This window comes from Chiroxiphia lanceolata, chromosome 11 (genome assembly GCF_009829145.1).
Source record: "Chiroxiphia lanceolata isolate bChiLan1 chromosome 11, bChiLan1.pri, whole genome shotgun sequence".
NCBI classification, from domain to species: Eukaryota; Metazoa; Chordata; class Aves; order Passeriformes; family Pipridae; genus Chiroxiphia; species Chiroxiphia lanceolata.
This window is the reverse complement of record NC_045647.1, coordinates 20,980,875-20,997,123: the sequence shown is the minus strand read 5'-3', so window position 1 is coordinate 20,997,123 and position 16,249 is coordinate 20,980,875. Positions and strand designations below refer to the sequence as shown.

At 43.1% G+C, this 16,249-nt stretch overlaps 2 protein-coding genes and 1 long non-coding RNA gene across 4 annotated transcripts in view; all 3 read right to left on the bottom strand.

Moving 5' to 3' along the window:
- Positions 1-16,249, bottom strand: part of LOC116792417 (prophenin and tritrpticin precursor-like) — a 610,102-nt gene that overhangs the window by 141,282 nt on the left and 452,571 nt on the right. The gene's annotated exons all lie outside the window — the stretch shown is intronic.
- IQSEC1 (IQ motif and Sec7 domain ArfGEF 1) overlaps positions 1-16,249 on the bottom strand; it is a 338,913-nt gene that overhangs the window by 75,960 nt on the left and 246,704 nt on the right.
- On the bottom strand, positions 7,573-14,667 carry LOC116792427. The gene is made up of 3 exons (XR_004359123.1): positions 13,327-14,667; positions 7,835-7,883; positions 7,573-7,638 (listed from the first exon to the last, which is right to left on the bottom strand). It is a non-coding gene; the product is annotated as an uncharacterized LOC116792427 (long non-coding RNA).

The following is a 16,249-nucleotide window of genomic DNA, read 5'->3' as shown; positions in this document are numbered from 1 at the left end:
CTTGATTTAATGTTATTTTTCTTCCTACCAAAATAAACCCCTAAATCAGAGAAATTAAGACTTTTTAATCTTGTGACTCTGCATCTGATATTCTGACGACTCAGTCCTCTAGTTTTTACAGGTAAATGATGATTTACAAAATGTACAAAAATAATTGCCCAAGCAGTTGAGTCTGTCCAAACCATATCAGTAGCTTGCTCTGCAGTCATTCCAGAGGTTTTTCTCCCACATCACTCAGCAGTCTTTTGTTACCCACCACAAGGAATTTCTAACAAGTAACTTAAAACTGGCAGCAATGAAGCACCTATATTTACATGGTTCTCCTTCCGCAAAGAATTTACCTGGGCTAAACATCAATGAAATAATTTCTTTTGCTTTGACCCTCTTATAAAGCAGCAGAGCCTGTCCTCATACTCTTCAGTTGGTGATGTTTCCTTACATTTATTTTATATTAAATATCTACTTAGAGCATACTCCAGCTATTAAGGACGAAAGTATCGATAGCAGGAAGGTGTTGTGGGTTTGGGTTTTTTATTCATCAAATCAGCTTTCACCAAGAGCAAAATACTAAAGCATCCCTTTTTCTGCTGTCCCAAAACCTCCCCCATAAACCAGAAGGAATGAAACAGTCCAACAGTCCAAGCTGGAGTTATTTCAAATGGATTCTTCTTGAAATTCACAGGAAACAAGTACATTTTGAACAATGTGGAAAGATCACCCGACAGGCACTACAAAACTCTTATTTATTCCCTCAAATGGAGACTGTGTGAGTGCCAATGGCACCTACAAGCCTTTTCCAAGACAGTTAAAGTTTGTGCCATTATCCTTCTGTGACAGAGAGCTGGGAGGGTGGGATTTTTTGGTTGGTTAAGTCTGAAGAAAGCTCTCGCTCTGTACTCGGTAGCACTGGGATTGTGGAGAGCAAGTTGTATTTTAGGACAGCTGAAAGGAAGAACCATTAACACTGAAGAAAGGTGAAGCCTTCCACACTGTGACAGAATGATCAAGGCTGGCCTTCAGTGACAACTCACCTAAAACATAATCAAAGGAGCTCTGATAAAAATCTGCCCACAGACCTAGATCTACCCTCCTTACAATGCAAACAAAGATATGTAAAGAAAAAAAAAAATCACGTTTAAATAAAAAGCTCTGAATTCAAACCTCCCTAGCACAACAGAATTCCATGCAGAAACTGGAATTCAGTGCAAATGTTGCTTCTGTCTGGGTGTTCAGAAATAAGATTTCTCTTTCAGGTAATAATGATGGTACAACTTCCAACCCTGCTCGCAGACTGGCCACAGAACTCACGTGCTAATAGGAAAAACGTTGGCCATTGTTTCTCCCAAATTTTCAACCATTATTTTGTGCAGTAAAATACACCACCCGAGTTCCTTCTCTCCTCCTGTTCCTCCTCCACCCAAACACAAGTTGAACAGTCTGTCACAAATTACTGTCTCCTTTAAGTCAAAGATACACTCTTAAGAAGACATCTGGTGAAAATTCCTGCATATGCTGTACATGGCTTTACATAATTCCATGGTGGTCCTGCAGGGAATTGTAACGGCACATACACTCTCCAATTAATTCACTTCTAAAGATGAAGGATTAATTATTTTAAACCTGCTAAAGTCTAGACATTTCTCTAAAGTTTTCCAAACAAAATAACTTCTTGTCTGTGCTGAATTTTATTATGCCAAAATCACCATGTAAAAATCTCAGGGATTCATCCCTTACTCAGACTAATTCCAACTGCCTGCCAGATTTTCTCTGTCCAGAATAGAATTTTCCTGTGCAGTGAGAGGGCTCATTCCTCACACTTTAATTCTACATAAAGCAGATTCTACATATACAACTCTGAGCACGTGATATCAACACAGAGAGGGATGCAATAAGCTTTGGGGGGAAAAAATTCAAGGAGTTTTATTTGGGAGAACTAGTTGTGCCCTGCTGCTCTCAGAAAATGCTGACTCACACCTACAGCTGCAGGTGACAGAACAGCATCTCCCTGAGGGGAGGCAACTCCCTCCCTGTCCGTGAAGGAAGCAGAGAAGATCTGACTTCACGTGAAAGCAGGAGTGGCAGAATTTGGATGCAACTGCAGCTAACCAGGCCTTCTGGGGGTCTGGTAACCACAGCCTGTGCTCTGAGCAGCTCTGCTAGTGAGGAAGAGCTTGGCAAACTCCCAAAACGGGGAACAAACGCCTGGAGCAAGTCAGGCTGTGTGAGAGGAAGCATCCGGAAACACAGTGAATGTTCGAAGTCTGTATCAATCAAAACATAATTTAATCAATTTACCAAAGCCATTAGAACGTTCCCCTCTGGGGCAAAGAAAAAGGCACAAAAAAGCATCTCCTCTTGCCTTGTTTCTGTGAAGTGTGGCCAGATACACTCCAGCCAGGAAGCCAGACCAAAATGAGCATGGTGCTCATTTCAAACGAGGTTTCCCTGACGGCTCCAGTAAGAGATTTGAAGATGTAATTTGGTATTTTAAGTATACACTGGTGGCTGGTCATTAGGCATGTTTTGAAAGTTTTCTCTGCCCTATTCTCTCTTTTTGGAGCTCGGTGGGTTTATCAGAACTGAGCCACCCAGACTCTCTCTGCCGTGCTGTCAATACAACAGTTACATAAACCTTCCTCATTGTATTTGTTGTGCTCAAAACCCAGCTACTGCAGACAGTTTTGAAATAATGCTAATATTCCATGGGCTCAAACAACAGGCACATCAGCCCCAGGGAATCAGCTGCTACAGATCACACTGCCTGGCTCCAGTGTGGAGGAGTGAGGATGCAGATCTTCACCATTATCGCTTTATTTATGGCTAAAGCATAACATACATCAGGTATAAACCCCCAAATCTGTATGCAGCTCTTGGCAACTGGTCCTTAAAAGCTGTAAATCTAAAGCTCTGTAAGTAGAGCAATCTCAAAAATGAGAGAAAGTTTGCTGGGGGAAACAACCTCTTCCCTTAGTTTTATGATTCTACTTAAATAGTGCAAATAATATGGACTTTTCAATTAATTATATTAAAATAGATAATGCTTATGATTTCCAATAAAAGGCTCAATATAGATGTACATTTTTGGTTTGCAGTATGGAAAGGCTGCTGTATAAATAATCCAAGTGACCTTTCAGATTGAACCAAGTGACATAGTGCCATAATTCCTCAGGTAGGATAAAACCAGGACGTAGCTGACAGTAATCAGAATAACCTGAGAGGCTTGAGACAGGTGCTGGAACAAAGACTACTGAAATAGCTTTGTATTTATACTCAGTATTTATACCCAGAGTATTCTTATACGAAAAATAAGAGATAAAACTCAACTACCTTTGCTTGAAGAAAGCAGAAACAATTTAGCTTCGAGAGGCATGTCTGGCTCTTCTGTTCATGTAAATGTGGCATTTCATATTAAAATGCTGCAGTGAAGTAGGTTAGTTATTATTTCACCTGACACTGCTAAAGAACGTTTAGGTCAGTCAGCACAAAGAGCCAGACCTTCCCTGGTGCCAGCTCTGAGCAGTGTCCTGCTGCTCTCAGATGAAGCTGTCATTTCCCCACGGGACAGAATTTAAGAGCAGGTGACATAATATGCATTTTACTTAAGCTGTGCTGTTTTATGAAAGTAAAAGTCTATCAATATTTACATTTTCACTAAATCTTTCAGATGCATCTTGCTAAAACTTACTCCTGCTGGCAAGAGAACACAGTACAATCACTCTCAGAATGATAAAACGAGGCTCCTTCTCGTTCACAGACAAATCGGCATTGAAATCATCCTCCTGCAGTGTGGGGAAACACATACAGCTTTGGGAAAAGCCTTCCCTGAACAAAAGGTTTAAGCATCTTTAGGGACTTTGCCTCATCCTAAGATGAAGAGAGTATTCTGGCTGTACAAATATACACACAGATAAACAAGACAGCGATTTTCAGGGCAGGAGACACCAAGAAGATTATTATTAGCAGGATTATTCATCTGTGTTTTCCCAATATGGCTTGTTTCAGAGTTGCTCTTGATTTACAGATGGATAATGAAACAAGTGTGATCTTATTGGAGCAAAAGCATATGAAATGAAGGGAAAAACACTGGAAAATGAAACAAAACCACAGTAAACGTATTCAGCGATGTCCAACACTTCCAAAAAACTTTATAGTTCCATTGAAACTGCACTGGCTGCTACCAACCACCATCTGGGAATCCCAGCTGAGGAGATACAGAGCCACCATGTTATTTTGTTCATGTTTTTTCTAAGCCACAGAAAGAGTGCATTTCAGAAGGTTAGTAAACACATCACACCGTAATTACTTTGTTCCCTCTCTGCATAGTAAAAGCTCATATATTTTTTACTGCATGTTCCAACTCAGATTTTATACTCTTTATATTATGGCACCCTGTAAGAAAATATAAAATCTACATTAATGCCTTATGTGCAAGTATGTTTTGTAGTGGAATTTATAAATATTAACAAGATAAAATTTACAAGTACAAAAGACACCATTTGCAGCTGTAAATGTTTAATTCTGAGGGAACGAGAATAACATTTTCATCTTCATGAAAGTCATGAGCTATATTAAAAGAATACTTGTAAACAAAGTGTTCAAATAGCAGGACAAACCGGTTCTGATCAGAGGTGATTCAGAGTCTTTTCTGTTACCCTTTCCAGTCTTAGTTCAAGATATGACTTTAAGGTCTAAAATATCTACTTGGTATTGGTAGGAATCTGGAAAATGGAAGCCCAGATGATAATCTCAGTTTTATTAATCCAACATACCCTTCCCTGGGTAATCAGTATTATTGCCAATATCAAGAGCTGGGGTTTATATTTATAAAACCCTTTTCCTGAATAGACAATGAAAGTCAGTCAAGGTACTCCCCCAATAACCCACTTGGATGAAGGGTCACAATACTCATCACCACAATACTCATCACACGAGCAATGGACCAACACCTTCGGAAATTAGTTTAAAGCCACAAATTAGGCTTTTGCCTTTAAAAAATTAAATAAAATGGCACAGTCACCTTAGCAACCAAGTTCAGAGCTTCTGGAAAAAAATCAAAATCTGGATCCAGGATTGAGGGTGGGAATTTCAAGGGCACACTGGAAGAGCCTGGTTCTCATGGGACACCACAGCGCACTGGAAAACCAACCTCTGTTTGTACTCCTGAAAATATGTGCCTAATGCTGACAGCACAGGGCTTTGCTTTGGGAAGTCTCAGCCCCGGTGTCTCCGTTTAGATGATTTTTTTAAAAAGTGAATAGTCACAATAGCTGAACTTTTGCAATTGCCAAAACAAAAATTATCATATTTACAACCTTTTCCCTCCAGAGACCCCCTGGCTGGAGTAGGGGATGAAACTAAAGCATTGCAGTGGCACTTGCATTTTCCCATCCCTGAACCAGGAACTGGAGCTCTCCTGTTCCTTCAAGGCCAATGAAGGGCAAACTCTCTTTTGGGGAGGGTGATCAGGAAATAACCTGACTAGATTAATTTCTCACTTCTAGGATCACCAAAGCGTTTGGAAAAAGAATGAGCAGAAAATGAGAACACTCCCAAGGATCAGATTTCTACACAGCTCATGACCTGGACAGCTCTTCCTCCTGCCCACAGTCACTGCCCCCACACTGAGGAATGTAGACATCCTATTTGATTTTATTTACATGTGCAGCACCAGAGTTCCCAAATTTCACAGATATACAAGCAGATTAATACACAAAGAGGGCCACAAACATTCAGAATGAGCCATAATGCTTTTGTTGCTTTCACTTCTAAGATCCAACCCAAGATATTAACGGGAAAAAAGAATCGTAAAAGGAATAAAGAGTCTGTCAGTTATGAACTTCCCGTCTTTACATCATGCAAACCAGAATTCTGCACTATCCTGCCATAGGAGGATGCACAGCGGTGTCAACATCCCAATGATGGCTTGGGAGAAACATCCCTTTGGTGATGGACAGGGGCAGATGAGGCAGGTTGTCAGGAGGTCACTCCAAGTCAACATTTTAAAAGATATATACAAAAAGGCTGCCATAAAGTACCAAAACCCTAAACTCCTTAGGAAGAACACTTGCAACACTGCAGAGGGATAACTGAAGGACTTTGCAATCACCTGAAAAGGACTATTTATTTCTTCCCTCTGGACCGGCATGAGGTGTGGGGATGGTTTTATTCCCTCGTATCTGTCACTGCCCATGGGAGTGAGGAACAGCACGGCAAAAAGGACACTGCAGGACAGAGAGGGGCGCCAGGGCTGTGCCACAAAGCAAGCAGCACAGAAAGCAAAGCCTTCCATCTGAAATGGGACTGAAGAAAAGCCTTCCACGTAACCAAGCTGCCGTCCTGCCCAGGCCAGCCCCTGCCCCAGCAGCAGCCAGGACCTGCTGAGCCGGCAGATCATCGGCAGATCATCGCTGGCAAATGTGCTGATGAAGGCATTTTCCAAACCAGTAAATAAACAACATCACAACCTAATTCTCAGGTATAAACACGCAGGTGAAGGGAAGACGAGCTGCGTGTTGTGCTATTAAACTCTTTAAGCACAATTTACAGCTAATTGCCTTTCACAGCGGAAGAAACCCCCATCCCTCCCCAACCAGCTCCAGCTTCCCCAAGGTTTAATTGCCTGCTCAGACTGGGATGGGAGGCTAAGGAGAGTCTCCAGCTATACATCCAACAAGGGCAGCTCAGCAGACATGTGGAGTTCTAGTGCTTTTCTTTGCTGCAGGCCAAGAGTTCCAGGAAGGGAAAACCTCATGTCTTCTGTCTCTCATTAAATGCTGGTACACCATCGTAATTACAAAATACCATCTGAGAGGCCTTGCAGTCCTTTTCCAGCTCCAAAAGGCATCTTAAAACTTATTTCACAAACAGAAGAATTGAAATAAGGGGAAAGGGTGTTTATATTTATAATATATATTAAATATTATCTATTATATAATATAAAATATTACAATATATTTTAATTATAGATGATTATTATACATAATATTTCATAATATAAAATCATATATTTATATAATAGATGTAATAAGGGGAAAGGTGTTTATATTTAAATTATAAATATTTTTATATAAATATATTTATTATATTTATTGTAGACTACTAAGGCTGTACTTATGAGGTGCTGGATTATTCATGCCCAGAATCCAGTTGGCCCTTTTGCTCCAGTCATTTCACCACAACACAAAATGCTATAGTAGTTACCCTGGGGTGTAGAAACTGCTGGAGGCACACAGAATCCTCTTGGCCCTGAACTGTCCATGGTGTTATGCTTGAATCTTTAAAGAGTAAATAACCCTTTATTGATTAAATTGCTTTTAAAACCAGTATTTTAGTCCCTTGATTTTACATGTGTACATGTAATTTTGCAGACAGACACAATATGCTTTTTTTTTATCTCTACAGAATGTACTTGCTCTCAAACCCCAAGGGTGAGGCACATGAGACAGCAGTGCAGGGTAGGATGCAACAGCATTTTTAAATTAGCCTACAATTGACTTGAGAGCAGCATATGAAACTGTGTCCTTACAACAGCAGAAAGGTCTTCTTAAATGAATTCCAAAGGAAAAACATTTACTTCTGAATTTTCACTGAAGCAGGTGCCCGAAATGCTGCTGTGCACATTGCAGTCATGTATGTCCTCTGAATGATAACAGAGAGACAGAAATAATTTGTGAGATAACCAAGCTCCACAGTTTGTGTTGTGTATCTTCCTGTTTCAAGCCACACACTGCAGGGGACTGTTTGGCTATTTTTAGCAATGTTCTTATGCTAACATATCCTACTTTACCCCTTGTGTATAGACACAAGTATCTCCCAGCTCTCAACAGCTCTTCACCTGCATCAATTCAGCCTCCACGACTGTCTTTATCTTCAGGTCAAGTCTCCTACAGTAATAAGTAGGACTTTCTGTAGCAGTTTTATATTGCTAATCTGCTTCCATTACCTTCAAAACAAGCTGTAAAAATGCATTTAAAAGCGCTCACCTCAAATTTATTTACACAGTGTGGATATATACTGGAATAAAAACCGGGCAAGTTCTCATCTTCCTTCTGGAAGGAACAATAAAACTGCCCAGTCCCCAGTGTGATATAAAGTTTTCTTTATGATACTCTGTGTATAGGAGGCACTCCTGGTTTTACAGCCCAGCACAGTAAGGACCAGATGGTTTTGGATATGGGCATTGTCACATGTCAATCTGTCCAGAAAAGAGCCAGTTTGAGTAAAACAACTATCTTTTATTCTTTGCCCTGACCCTCCTTCTTTCCTCTATGAGAGAAACTCTGTGGGAGCCAATTCATGATGTAGGGGAAGAAAGGTCACATCTCTGCTTCAACAGCCTTTCCTGGACCTCCTCTCCACTCTACACCAGCTCTGTATTTCACTCTGCCTAAAAGGGGGAAGAGGGAGAGCTCAGCCATCCATCAGGAGCTGAGGGTTCAGCCTGGGAGGAGCTTTTCAGCACAGCAGGGACAGTGCCTGGCAGGGTGGGACAGATGTTCAGTGCTTAGAGAGAGGCAGCAATTCAGGCTCCTCCACGGGGGAAGCAGCTGCAGAGGCTCATCCCCACCCAACAGAGCCCGGAGTAACTTCAGGAATCAGGAACAACTTGAACCCTCTCGGCCTTGGTGTCATGACCCACTCAGACTCACCAGCTGGAAGGTGCAGAGCTCTGGGTGCCCGAAGCCAACCAACCCCACACCAAAGCCACGCTCCCAGCTGAGCCCGGGCTGCTCCCGACGTGCTGCCCCGACACGGGGCTGTGGGAGCAGCTTCCCAGGGCTCTCGGGAGAGCCAGGAGGGCTCCCCCGACTCGTTACGCAACAGGCTCACAAATAGTTCATTGAGCACAGGCCTGAGGATTAGTCTGGTTCAGCTGGACACTGGAGCTTAATCCTCGCCAAGCAACAGAGTGTGGCAAAGGCATTCCTCGGATTTGCTGACAGGAGGGATCTGCTGCCAGAAGTCAACCAAATATGTAAGCTTTCAGAACACAGCATTTCCTTAGACACTCAAAATGTCTATTCTCTATTACTCCTCATAGTAATTACATCAGGCAACTTCACATTCAGTTGTCATGAAATGCCAGCTTGCTCTAGGAAAAACATGGGAGGTGGCATTTTAGTCCTATTGCAAATGACAGTTCAGGGTCAGCAGCAGGGCACAGCTGAGGGGAACTTACAGAGGAGAATCTTGCAGTGCTGGCACTAAAAAGGGCTCTGCTGCAAATTTTACTCCCAGTTTTCTCTGAAGTAAAGCAACAGTTAAGCTCTGAGTGAGTAAGAACGGTGTTGTCTTGGCTGCCCACACATTTAATTATTGCAGATTCACAGAAGAACCGATTATGTTCCAAATTAAACTCCCTCTCTTGTTTCTGCCCTTTAATGTGCTGACAAACAAAAGCATGAAATGATTTGTATTCATCATCAGGATGGCTGGGAGAGGTTCAGAGCTTAGAGATGCAGCCAGGCCAGGATAAAACTGTTCCTACTCGCGAGGGAATTTTAATTGCAGATGTTTTGCACAAGGTAACAAGGAATCTCCGTGCTGAGACCACAAGGAAAAAACAGTCTGAGAATTCTGTTCTGTATTTATAGAATTAAAAAATGGTGACCATTAAATTGGGATTACATCACCACTGAGCCAACACCTCATCTCTCTTGGTGGTGGTGATCTCAACCACAGAACTCACTACTCCACCCTGTTTTGGCAAATAAAAGTAAGCAGCTGTTTGGAGCATTTTGTGAATACTGAAAATATATTTCCACATATTTTGGCCAACCATTTCTCTCTTTTTTTTTTGATGATAAAAATGAATAGAAAAAGAGCTTCGGTTATTAGAAAAATGCATTTCCAGTCCTCTAAGGATGTTTATGGAACCTTGCAGAGAAGGACCAAACCGGCTTTTGTAAAATCACAGAATCACAGAATACGTCAAGTTGGAAGGGACCCACGAGGATCATCAAGTCCAACTTCTGGTCCTGCTTCAGAACTGTATAATAAGAAATAAACATGTTATTCCAACCCAAAGTTCCTTCCTCTTAATTTAAAGGTCCATAAATGTGCAGCACTCTGGCAGCCAAACAAAACGGATATTTTCACACAAAGAAACCCTTCTTGATTGGTACAGAAAGAGTCTTGGCAAGCAAAGCACATGTCAGGAGCTAAAATGGACACTGCACTGAGGAGAAACTGCCCGCTGGCTCCTCCACCCTGACAAGGGAACTGTGTCATTCGGGGTGGAAGGGTGGATTAAAATTAATTGTCTAGTGTAGGAGTCAGCTCTGCAGATGAAGGGAGAAGACAACCCTCAGGCAGAACCCTGTGAAGTCTCTGCTGACCAGGGGCAGCTCCACCTCCCTGGGCGAGGCCGGGGCAGCTCTCCATGCTCTGCCAGGCTGTCCCAGGGCTGGGGAAGCACCAGAGCTGCTGTGCTTTGCCAGGACACCACCAAAGGATTTCAGTGTGCAACACAAACGTGTTCCTACAAATAAAGCACCTATTCAACAGCCAACAGCCTTCGTGGTTTCTTCACACAAGCACAGCCACAAAAACATGCCCTTATGCAAGGGCTGCTGTGGCTGTGCTGCCTCACAGTGTGCTCACCAACGTCCCACCAGCTGTCTGGGGACAGCAAACCTGCTATTTCTGGATCAGAGAGGCCTGGTCACAGAAGGCATTCTATAAAGTACCTCAGCTGGCCAGGCTTGACCTCACCCAGGGTTCGGTGAGGGTTTCTCAAGTTGGGGCCGTCAGAATTCAGCAGATGAAGGTCAGGTTCAGAGGAGGGAGTTAGATACTGCACAGGCATAATTTAGTGTCACAGAAATGCCTTCCAGAGCTGTTCCACCATTCTTCAGCTAATAGGGTGGTTATTTAAAGAAAGAAGGCTCTTTGCAGTGATCCAATCACTTGGAACAGGACTGCTGTGCGACCAGCTTTGGTCACACATTTTTCTATTCTTATTTAGGGAACAGAGACCATCTAGTTATTTCTGCAAAACTGAAAAGATCAATTAAAATATTAATTTCCATTAGTTCTGATTCTCTAGAACACTTGCAGACAGAGCACCTGTCAGAATCAGACCAAAGCTGGCAAAATGCTCAGGAAGGGCTTAATAGTTCAACAGTAAGTCTCAAGTATTTTCATTTCACTTCATGCCCACAAGCCTTTATTTCTTTTACATTACCAATACAAGGCAGTCTCTGCTCTGTGCTGTCAGGACAGAGTCACAAATTGGTGTCTCTATCCTTAGGGAAATAGTGCTGTGACAGGTACAATCAGGCAAGGCAGGCTCTCATTAACTGTTCAGGTGCATGAAAACAGTCAGGCATTTTTTCCTCTAAGAACTGAAGGAATGAAAACATACCAACTTTAAGTTGTGAAAGATTACACATGCACATTTAAGAGCCCTAGCTAACTGTGGGAGGTGGCCACAACATTACCTCAGAATTTCACTAATTTTGTTAGTATTTAGACTGGTCACAAAAGAGATTCAGAGGTACAAAGCACAAAATGTCACACAGCCAGTCTAAATTCCCCCTTGCTGCACGAATGATAAGTTTTGCATCTCCTGACAGATCATATCTGATGGCTTTAGGACTTAGATTAGCTCATCATTTGACCAACTGACCTCTGCAGAGGGACCTACTTCCTCAGACCAAACCCACCCACAGTTCCTCCTCCTCTTTCTAACAGCCCACTTTTGCCACCAAGGTACCAGAAATGTGCCCCAGGAGGGGGGATTCTCTGCACACGGTGAGCAGACAGAAACCTTTGTGCAGCAAGTTCTAGTTCCCACCACCCCAGACAGGCTGAAGTTTGCTGCTCAGCAGTTTGTGTGAGCCATGAATTAAGGTGGCTGGCTGGCTGGCTATCAAAGATCATCAAGAAAAATCCTGTTATATCTTCATATGCTTGAAAAGCATGAGCATTTCTTCACTTTGATACATGTCCCTGTTTTCCGTTCCTCTGTGAGCTGTAAAGTTCAATCACCAGCTTCATATTTCATCTCCCACACCTCAAATTCCATCTGGTTGTGTGAGAAACAAATGTACACTTAGGTATTGTTCTAAACAGAGGTCAGCAGAGATATTTACCCACCACGAGGGTGCTGTCGCTGCCTCTGGGCACACCCAGGGAGCAGTGATGCTTTGCTGAGATACGGGAGGATGAACAACCAGCTCCTCTCTGCAGGTATCTCCCCACAGCAGGAGGGATGACGTTCCAAGCAGTGCCAGCATCCACCACTTCTCACTTGGCTCCCTCACACTCACATGTGTGGTTGCTTGAGCCTGTCCTTGATACCAAAACCACACAGGCAACATCCTCAGTGGAAGGATCAGGCACAGGGAACTCGATTCTGAAAGTCTAAAGTGAGAGAAGTCATGATGAGGTGTGAAGTGACAGCACAAACCCAGGGAGGACAAAACATCTTTCAGCCCAGGGGCTGATGGACATAAAATTTGGTTTATGTCTCACTGGGGTGTCCATGGAGGCAACTACAGAGGAAACTGCTCCTATAGATGAGCTGCTATTCAAAGATATATTTTCTCTGATGTGCCTCAGTGACCTCATTGTTTCCCCCTGAAAAGGGTAACTGCACATGGTTGCTTTTGCTTGTGTTTTCTTATATGATCCCAATGAATTTTCCTCAGGTGATCCCACAGATCCCACAGCTCCTGAGAAAGTTCATGGGCTGCTGGAAAACTGAGATCAACAAAAAATCATAGGACCATGAATATGGCTCATGTGCAGAGGACTCCAACATCATCATACCTCCTATATTTGTAAATTTTTAGGAAAAATTCATTGCACGCCAAATATTTTTTCACCCAATAAATTATACATTTACAGTAAAAAAAGCTTCCTTTTTCAATATTCTGAAGAATAGACTGAAGCACAGACTTTAAAAAAAAGTGTACAGTAAGCGTTAATATTTGATTTTCCACATCTGACCTATTTTACACTTTACCATTTTACATGTTACAATTTGTTACTCCAGGTAACCCAGCTCTAATAGACACGAGCCTATATTTAATCCAAAGCACCCAGACAATCACTACATAGTCCATGAATTTGAGAGACAGAATTTACTCAATTTCATTTTAATTTCTATTGTGTGTAAAAGTGTTTAGAGTGTGAGCCTTGCTAAGAGATGACAGAATATCATTATACAGTAATTCAAATGCTTTCAAGGCTGCTAAGAAACCTCCACTATAATGACAGGCCTTGTGAAGCACTTGGAAATGCTGTTTCATCCATTCTAGACAGGCTTAGGATAAGAAAATACATATAATAAGATCATATATTTACAGAACATAGGCTAACCTTTAAACTTTCTGTAATCATATTATCCTGAATCATACAAGACCTGCAGCATTGGCATCACATGGTCCTTCTGAGTTGAGATTTTTTCAGTTTGTTGTGAGCAGCAGAAAATTTGGGAGGACATTCCTGCAAGATGTGGATCGTTCTTCTTATCCATGGTCCTCCTCTCAAGGGCTCTGAAATTCTTTAGCAAGGCTGAACATCAGCTTCCTTTAAAAACACTGAGCTCAGGAAAGGGAAAACAGCTTGGCTTAGTATTTATGTGCCAAGATAAATAAAAATGTCAGAGGAAGTGAAATTTTAAAAGATTGGGTAAACACCCTGAGAGGGTGGCTCACTTGTCCTAGTATGTTCAAATACCCACACATTTTGTTTTGGTTTGGTTTGGTTTTTGTTTTTCCCATAGGAAAAGCAACTGGAAATAAAATCTATTCAATAGCACAGTTGCACTGTGCTCACAAGCAAGGGGAGGATGAGTCTAAGATGAGGTTTAGTCAGGTCCCATTTGGCTCCCAGCAGATGTGGTTCCTTTTCATCAGCGCTGGGTTTCTGTTCCTGTGACCATGTTCTTACCACGGCATGTGCAGCACCTGCTTTGTGCTCTCCAAAACATCAGCCCAAAAGTGGGATTTAGCTCCCTTTGAATCAGAAAGCCCGGCTTTGGTTCAGCCAAGGTATTAGTCAATCCAGGCAGCAAACATTATATACAGTTTTATCCACTGAATTCTGAGCAATTGATAAGGGAGACAAAGCAGCACCATAATGATAAATCAAGGAACACAGTTCTCCAGCTTTCATTCAGAGAATGAAAGTCTTCTCACCACAGTTTGTCCTACTCTAATACCAAACTCTAAGATCCAAACTGGATCTTAGGACATTCACTCAAGGACATCCTTCAGAAATATATCTATCTACCTATATATATCTATATATCTCAATATTGTGTTAATCTTGAGTTTGAATGCCGCTTTCCCTTTTATAGACAAATAGTTTTCTAACAGAAACAAATAAACTAATAAAAGTCAACTTCTTACACATCTCCACTGTCACACTTCCACTGCAACCTGCAGTTTATACTTTCGGGAGTCATGAGAGCTTCTAAAACAGTTAACAATGCCAGTCTTGGGAACATGGACACCAGTGCACTGGGAAGGCTGGATAAAGGGGCAATCTTGGTTGTTGTTCACAATCTGATTAAAATCTAAGGCTACACAAACAAAAAATTCCACTCATCTGCTGGTTTGGTGCACAAACTGGATTTCTTCAATATGTCCTGTTTGGCTTCCAGGAACCAGTTTATCGAGGCAGAAGCAGCTGGGATGTTTTGCTGGGCGCTGAAACCTTTTTCCAGTGGGCACAGCAGTTCTGATCAGCTATTGTGAGCAGAAGGATATGCAAAGGGATGATGTAACAGTACCCAGAATGCTGTATGGAAGCTGTAGCATTCAGACAAAAAAACTGGAGCCTGCCAGAGCAGAAAGCTTGCACAGCAAACAGAACACTAAGTGCAGGCACAAGGGTTTCAAGCCCTGATAGTGCTCCCGACCTCAAGCACCGGTTCTGTTCTGCTCAGATGGAGCCAGCAAACACTCGTGGTATTGATATGCAAACATGCACACCAGGCATTTGCTTTATTTCAGCCTTCCCAGACCTGACACTGCTGTAGCAAACAGCTTGTAGCAGGATGCAGAAAGCTCAGCAGCAATGTGAATTGCTGGGGGTTTGCTTCTTTTGCATACTAATACTTTGTATTCTCCTCCAGCTAACAGCTCCTTCTTTCACTCCCACTGATGGCTGAGCGCTGGAGCCAAACAGAAGTTGCTCATAAATTTCCTCTGTGGGTTTCCTTATCTGATCCCAAAAAGCGAGTGTGAGGGCTAAACGGAAAGCTGGGGCTGGGTTTTTGTTGGGTCTCCTGCAGGAATGGGGACAGGACAAAACCGGAGCTCTCGGAGCTGTGGAGGCTGCAGCAGGGGGGCAGGGGCCGGGCAGGACGGGTTCCCTGGTCCCTTCAGCACTGCCTGGAAGGTGAGTCTGTGCTCCAGGGCTTGCTGTGCTGGCAGTGGGACACGGCCAGTCCTGCACGGCCACCCCGGGGAGCTGCACACTCCACAGCAGCTGATCCCACGGGAAGAGCTGGCTCCAGACAGGGAGCCTGCAGCTCTCCTCTGCTCCAGGGCTCCTCTCCCTGGCACACAAAGCCTCCTCATCCTCCCTGGGCAGGTAAGCCACACTCGGGGCACGTTCCTGGGCCCCTCATCCCCCTGCCCGCCGGTGCAAAGGTTGTGTGGAGCTGGCTGGGAATGCTGTGCTGCTCGGGCACAGGGGCTGGATGGCAGCGGGAGGTTGTGCTGGGCGAGCAGAATCCCAGTTCCTGAAGCGTGGTGCAGGAGAGCAGATTAACAGAGCAGCCAAGCAAGCAGCAGTAGCGAGTATAAAGTTCAGGGTGAGATGAAGTGACAAAACAAATGGCATTACAGAGGAGTCCCATGACAACAGGACTCACAGTAACACACAAACAGGAAGGGAAAAGGAGGGAAGGAGAGCAGAGTGAAATTTAACCCTGCAGTTATTTTCTTTGGCTTGTTTCCTTTCCACCCAGCTTTCCACACTTCCATCAGCAGGCTCATGTTCCCATCACTCCGATCCCCAGCAATGCTTTTGAAATTCATGTGTGCCACTGATTTAAGAGCATAATGGCCCAGATAAGCTCTTCCCTGGGTTACAAATGCCTTATACTCAGACACTTCAAACTGGGTGTCGCTCTCCCCTCCCCATTTCCCATCTCACCACTTCTGTTGCTGATTACACGATGGTGTTTTATTTCTCCATCAGTCCATTCATCATCTCAATCAAGAGATACAAAACATCATGGTTATACTAATGTGTCCTACGGATAGTATCCAATAGTAAGGTCTTGTTA